We start from the raw sequence: 6,629 nt of genomic DNA, 5'->3' as shown, positions 1-6,629 counted from the left end.
ATGACTAAATCAAGTTATGAACTTGATAGAATCAAACAAGAACAGCATGTGTTATAAATGGAATGTTTTGACAACTTGTGTAAACATTTCAGAAACGAAGATGGCTGATAAAGGTAACGATGATGCGGTGCCAAGAGTCACCGAACAAGTCAGGGAGGCGATTGCCGAAGAGGTTGGAAAGGCAATCGAAAACAGTCTGGCAGGCTTCATTGATAGAATTCAAAACACAGTTCTATCAATGGTAGAAGATAGAATCAAGAAATTAGAAGACAACTCAAAACTTGAAAAGGAAAAACATGGAGGGAGAAAACCTTGCTCATACAAGGAATTCATGGCTTGCAAACCACCGGTATACAATGGGGAGGTTGACCCAATAGTGTGCCAAAGATGGCTAAGTGATATCGAAGGGGTATTCGAGAGAACCCATTGTGATGTAAATGACTATGTGGCCTATGGTACGGGTCAACTAAGAAATCAAGCAAAAGATTGGTGGGATAACAAGAAGAGAGAGATCGGTGCTGAGGCTGTTAAGATCATGACTTGGGATGAATTCAAGACGCCATTTCTGAAGCATCATAGCCCCAAAGCGGTTATGAATAAAATCAAGCAAGAATTCATGCAGCTCAGGCACAAAAACGAGACCATAGACAAGATCACGGCAACGTTTATGGATAAAATGAAGTTTTGTGATGATCTTGTAACAAACGAAGAACAAAGGATATATTATTATCATAACATGTTGAGTGCCGAGTATAGAGAGTTTATCACCCCTTCCAAATACGAGACCCTTACCGAGGTTATAAATGCTGCTCGGGAAAGGGAAATAGAGCTGAAAAAGAGTATCGAAAGGGGTGAACGGAGGGCACCTGATGTAAATCCCAGCCCTACCAAAAAGGCACGAACAAGTGAGAGCTCAAAGAAGTCTGATACGAAAGGCGGGTCACCGGGTTGCAAAATTTGCGGGAAGGGCCATAAAGGCGAATGTCATTACAAGGATAAGCCTTGTCCTATATGCAAGAAAACGGGACATATAGCCTTATCATGCCCGGAGAAGGTAACGGTTTGTTACAATTGTTACCGAACGGGTCATAAGAAAGCAGAGTGCCCGGAGTTGGTTGAAAATAAGGGTGGGCAGGAACAGAAAGGTGAAGCCCCCAAAGCAAAGGCGAGGTCTTTTCAACTAACAGCCGCTGAAGCAAAGATTGAACCTGACGTGGTCTCAGGTATATTTACTGTAAACTCGATTCCTGCACGTGTGTTATTTGATACGGGTGCGAATAAATCCTTTGTTTCATATGGATTTATTCGACATCCTTCATTTATTCTAACTAAATTACCTGTGCCCTTAGAAGTAGAGATAGGTAATAATAAAAGTTTTATTGTTTGCGATGTATGTGAAAATTGCAAACTGAGCATTGACGATGAAGAATATTTGATAAATCTAATCCCGATGTCAATGGGAGAATTTCAAGTCGTCGTTGGGATGGATTGGCTATCTCGACACCACGCAAAAGTCGTGTGTTTCCGTAAAGAGATAAAACTGACATCTCCGAGCGGGAAACACGTCACCATCTATGGTGAAAAAGGAGGCAATCCCATTGTATGCTCAATGTTGAAAGCTCACAAGCTAATGAAGCAAGGATGCAAAGCATTTATGATATACGCAAATGAACCCGAAAAAGAATCACGAAAGATTGGAGATGTACCGGTAGTACGAGATTATGAAGATGTTTTTCCGGAAGATTTGCCGGGAATACCGCCCGAACGGGAAGTAGAGTTCGGGATCGAATTGATTCCGGGCGCGAAACCCGTAGCAAAAGCCCCGTATCGACTTGCGCCGTCAGAATTGCAAGAATTGATGTCCCAAATCCAAGACCTGCTTGACAAGGGATTCATAAGGCCGAGTGTGTCTCCCTGGGGCGCACCGGTATTGTTCGTGAGAAAGAAAGACGGGAGTATGCGCATGTGTATCGATTACCGGGAGTTAAACAAACTCACGGTAAAGAATCGATACCCGCTCCCGAGAATAGACGATTTATTCGACCAACTACAAGGTGCGAATTGGTTTTCCAAAATTGACCTTAGATCGGGGTATCACCAATTAAGGGTCAAAGAAGAAGATGTGCCGAAGACGGCTTTCCGCACGAGATACGGACATTACGAATTCCTTGTGATGTCATTCGGACTAACAAACGCGCCCGCGGCTTTCATGGACCTCATGAACCGGGTTTGCAAACCGATGCTGGATAAGTCGGTCATCGTGTTTATCGATGACATATTGGTATATTCGAAAAGTGAAGCTGAACACGCACATCACCTACAAGAAGTGTTAGAGGCCCTTAGACGAGAGAAGCTATACGCAAAATTCTCTAAATGTGCCTTTTGGTTACGAGAGGTACAATTTCTTGGCCACATTATAAGTGCTGACGGAGTACTGGTGGATCCGTCAAAGATTGAGGCGGTGTCAAAATGGAATTCCCCAAAGAACCCTTCTGAAATTAGAAGCTTTTTGGGACTTGCGGGATACTATAGGAGATTTATTCAAGACTTTTCCAAGATCGCGTCGCCACTAACCAAGCTGACCCGAAAGACAGAAAGATTCATCTGGGGTGTTGAACAAGAGAAAGCGTTTCAAACGTTAAAAGAAAAGTTAACTCAAGCTCCGGTACTAACACTACCGGACGGGGTTGAAGACATGGAGGTTTATTCGGATGCTTCACTATCGGGACTCGGATGTGTATTGATGCAACGGGGCAAGGTTATAGCCTATGCCTCGAGGCAATTAAAGGTACACGAACAGAAATATCCTACGCACGACCTCGAGTTGGCGGCGGTAGTGTTTGCATTAAAAATATGGAGGCACTACTTGTACGGAGTAAAGTGCACCATATTCACAGACCACAAGAGTTTGAAATACTTCTTCGATCAGAAGGAGTTGAATATGCGACAAAGGAGGTGGCTAGAAACGGTGAAGGATTACGACTGTGAAATACGATATCACCCGGGAAAGGCTAATGTAGTGGCCGATGCGCTGAGCCGTAAATCGGATTATACCCCAATACGGGTACGATCAATGCAACTGGTTGTGACTTCGAGCTTGCTTGAACAAATTCGAGAAGCACAAGATGAAGCTGTAAAGACAGAAAACTGGAAAAAGGAAAGAATTATCGGCCAAGTTAAGGACCTAGAGGTGGGCAGTCACGGCCTGAAGGCTCGCTTTAATAGAATCTGGGTCCCTAACACATGTGGGGTTAAAAAGCTTCTACTCGATGAAGCTCATAAATCCCGTTATTCCATTCACCCGGGAGCGACCAAGATGTATCACGACTTGAGGCAAAACTATTGGTGGCCCGGAATGAAGCGGGATACGGTGAAGTACGTGGAGAAGTGTTTGACGTGCCTACAAGTCAAGGCTGAACACCAAAAACCATATGGTAAACTTCAACCGTTAGAAATTCCGGTTTGGAAATGGGAGCAAATTACGATGGACCTATTGACCAAATTGCCTAAAACAAGTCGTGGTTTTGATGCTATTTGGGTAGTAGTGGATAGGTTAACCAAAAGCGCTCACTTTATTCCCATTCGTGAGACTTATACTTCGGAGAAAATGTCGGAGGTTTACACCAACGAGATCATAGCAAGACATGGAGTACCGATATCCATTGTGTCAGACAGAGATACTCGGTTTACTTCAAAATTCTGGCGTGAATTCCAAGAACAGATGGGAACTAAATTGTTCCTTAGCACTGCTTACCATCCACAAACGGATGGGCAGAGCGAAAGAACGATACAGACATTGGGTGATATGCTACGGGCTTGCATTATCGACTTTGGGGGTAGTTGGGATGTTCATTTACCTTTGGTCGAATTCGCATATAACAATAGCTATCACGCGAGCATTAAAATGGCCCCGTATGAGCTATTATATGGCAGAAAGTGTCGGACCCCGGTTTGTTGGGGAGAAGTGGGTCCGCGGGGGCTAGCGCCAACCGATATAATCCGAGCTACAAACGCTAAAATTGATATAGTTCGGGCACACTTGAAAGCGGCTCAAGACCGGCAAAAAGCATATGCAGATAAAAGAAAAAGGCCAATTGAGTTTCAGGTTGGCGATATGGTCATGCTAAAGGTTTCCCCATGGAAGGGTATCATCAGATTCAGAAAAAGGGGGAAGTTAAGCCCGAGATTTATTGGGCCATTTAGAATCACTGAACGGGTCGGTAAAGTGGCTTATCGACTTGAATTGCCTGAAGAGTTGAGTGGGATTCATAGCACATTCCACGTATCACATCTTCGAAAATGTTTGGCCGACGAAACTTCTCGTGTCCACTACGATGACATCGAGGTGGATAACAGCCTCAACTATGCGGTAAAACCAATTGCGATTTTAGATCGTAAGGAGAAAAGTTTGAGGAACAAGATAATAAGTCAAGTCAAAGTCAAATGGGAGCACAGAAAAGGGTCAGACACTACATGGGAGTCCGAGGAAGAAATGCGACGACTCCACCCTACATTATTTGGTATGTAATTCGGTTTCGGGGACGAAACCCTTTTTAAGGGGGGTGGACTTGTAACACCCCAAAAATATAAAACTTTATGTTAAAGCTATAAATTATTAATAAACGGGAATTTACTAACTAGGAACCTTTAACCTAGTTAGTTGATAGACTAGAAATAACTCATAAAGGTTAAAACCCATCAAATAAAGGGTGGAACAAAGTTGAGGGGCTGAAATTGTCAAAAACTAAAATCTAATTACCATTAGTAACCAAACACTCCAAATTTTGGAGTGTTGGTCGATCAGAGCAGAAGAAGGGGGCGACACCCCATTCCAAAACCCTAAACTCTCATAAACCTCAAATTGAAAGCCCAAATCTGCTCTAAAACGAAATCTAAACATAGATTAGTGATCCTCATCACGAAAGGATTCTAAGGTATGTAAAAACTTGTGTTAATTTCTTGTTTGAATTTCTCATGATGTTATGAAACCTGGAAAATTGTTGATGCATGAATGTTATTTGGTTAATTTAGAATCAACTTGGTGTTTAGAAGTTAAATTCAACCAATTACGTGTGAAATCATGACTAAATTCAGAAAACTCCATGAACACCTTGAAGGTGGGTTGTGGGTTTTACAAGGTGATGATGATTTCTAGGGTTCTTAGAGGTTAATCTAGTAAAAATTGACCTTAGAAGATAGTTTCAGGAAAGAGGTGATGTTTACATGATATGTGATAGCTTAATTGAAGTTAAGTTGGCTAATTAGCAACTTATAAACATGAAAACAAATGAAATAGAAATTCTGCCTCCATAATGTTCGATGAAATGCCTCAAAGAAGGTTTAAAAAAAAAAAACTGAATTGTAAAGTTTAAACGCATAAATACGAAGTATCACGAATGTGCGTTATGTGAGTAAGACATGGAGTTCTAAACATAAAGTGCTTGAACTCTTTAGGAAAAGAAGCCGGGGCATCTAGTGGACAAACCGGTGTGGACGCTCGTTTGAAGGGCTCGCTTTGAAAGGTATGTAACATGCCTCGTTACATTATGTAAATTTAGATCGTTGTAGTTGTTTATCAAGTTTCTAGTTAAATTGAATATTAGCATGAATGACGAATTTTAGCTCGTTGGTAGTTGCCATGAAGGAAGGAAATTCCGTAGGCAAGCCAAACGGGTCAAACAATCAAGTAAACAAGATCTATATTCCGAACATGATAATTGATGTATGTAGTGGCTATTGTATGGTGTACTAGAAACATTAGACCTTTACTACATTGATAATGCAGGATGTTGAAATCCGAAAGTTGAAATTTTGGTTGAAATGCTCAAACCAAACAAAACCATGAATTCCCAGGTGCTACCGTAAATTACGGTGTCACCGTAATTTACGGTAGAGGGTTTTGATTTACGGAGGTTCTCTCCTGTGTTACGGTGCAACCAGAAATTTCCAGCACTCACCGTAATTTACGGTGGTACCGTAAATTACGGTGGAGCCTGGAACACTTTTATTTTTCCTATTCTTTTAATGGGGAGTTTAGTCTTTAAACCTTATCATGCTTAAATATCATGAGCTAACGATCTAATTGTTGATTCTTAGGTGATTAGAAGTCAAGGATGCGATCAAGCGACAAGATGAATGAACCGAACACTCCATTTCGAAGCTTCCGCTATGTTAAACTTGTTAAACAGTGTTTCTTTTGTTGTAATCAAGGTCTTAAACAACAATATTATGTTCTACTTTTGTTCTTAGTAGGCTAACTAGTAAAGTTTTGAAACTTATGTAAAATTTAATGGCTTTTGGTATAAAATAGATATTAAATCCTAGTATAAAAATAAGGGTGTAACAAGTTGGTAATCAGAGCCTCGGTTGTCAATAAGTGTTCGGTTCAAGCTTGATCGACCATCCGGTAAGAACTAATTTCAGTTAATAAACTTTATGTTATGTAAAGAATGAGAAATGAACTCACATGCATGAAATGAGCAAGTAAGCTCAATTAACAGCAAGAACAATCAAGTCAAGTCGTGAACTTGATTGAATTAACAGCAAGAACAATCAAGTCAAGTTGTGAACTTGATTGAATCAACAGCAAGAACGATCAAATCAAGTTGTGAACTTGATTGAATCAACAG

The 6,629-nt window shown here is 41.1% G+C and overlaps 1 long non-coding RNA gene across 1 annotated transcript; it reads left to right on the top strand.

The window, feature by feature from the left end:
- The first annotated feature begins 4,854 nt into the window (after nucleotides 1-4,854).
- LOC110880662 lies at nucleotides 4,855-6,167 on the top strand. Its single transcript, XR_004870503.1, has 3 exons — nucleotides 4,855-4,934; nucleotides 5,455-5,522; nucleotides 6,097-6,167. It is a non-coding gene; the product is annotated as an uncharacterized LOC110880662 (long non-coding RNA).
- The last annotated feature ends 462 nt before the right edge of the window (nucleotides 6,168-6,629 follow it).

The sequence above is a fragment of the Helianthus annuus genome, chromosome 10, assembly GCF_002127325.2.
Source record: "Helianthus annuus cultivar XRQ/B chromosome 10, HanXRQr2.0-SUNRISE, whole genome shotgun sequence".
Lineage (NCBI taxonomy): Eukaryota > Viridiplantae > Streptophyta > Magnoliopsida > Asterales > Asteraceae > Helianthus > Helianthus annuus.
The sequence above is the reverse complement of the archived record's forward strand: the minus strand, read 5'-3'. Positions and strand labels throughout refer to the sequence as shown.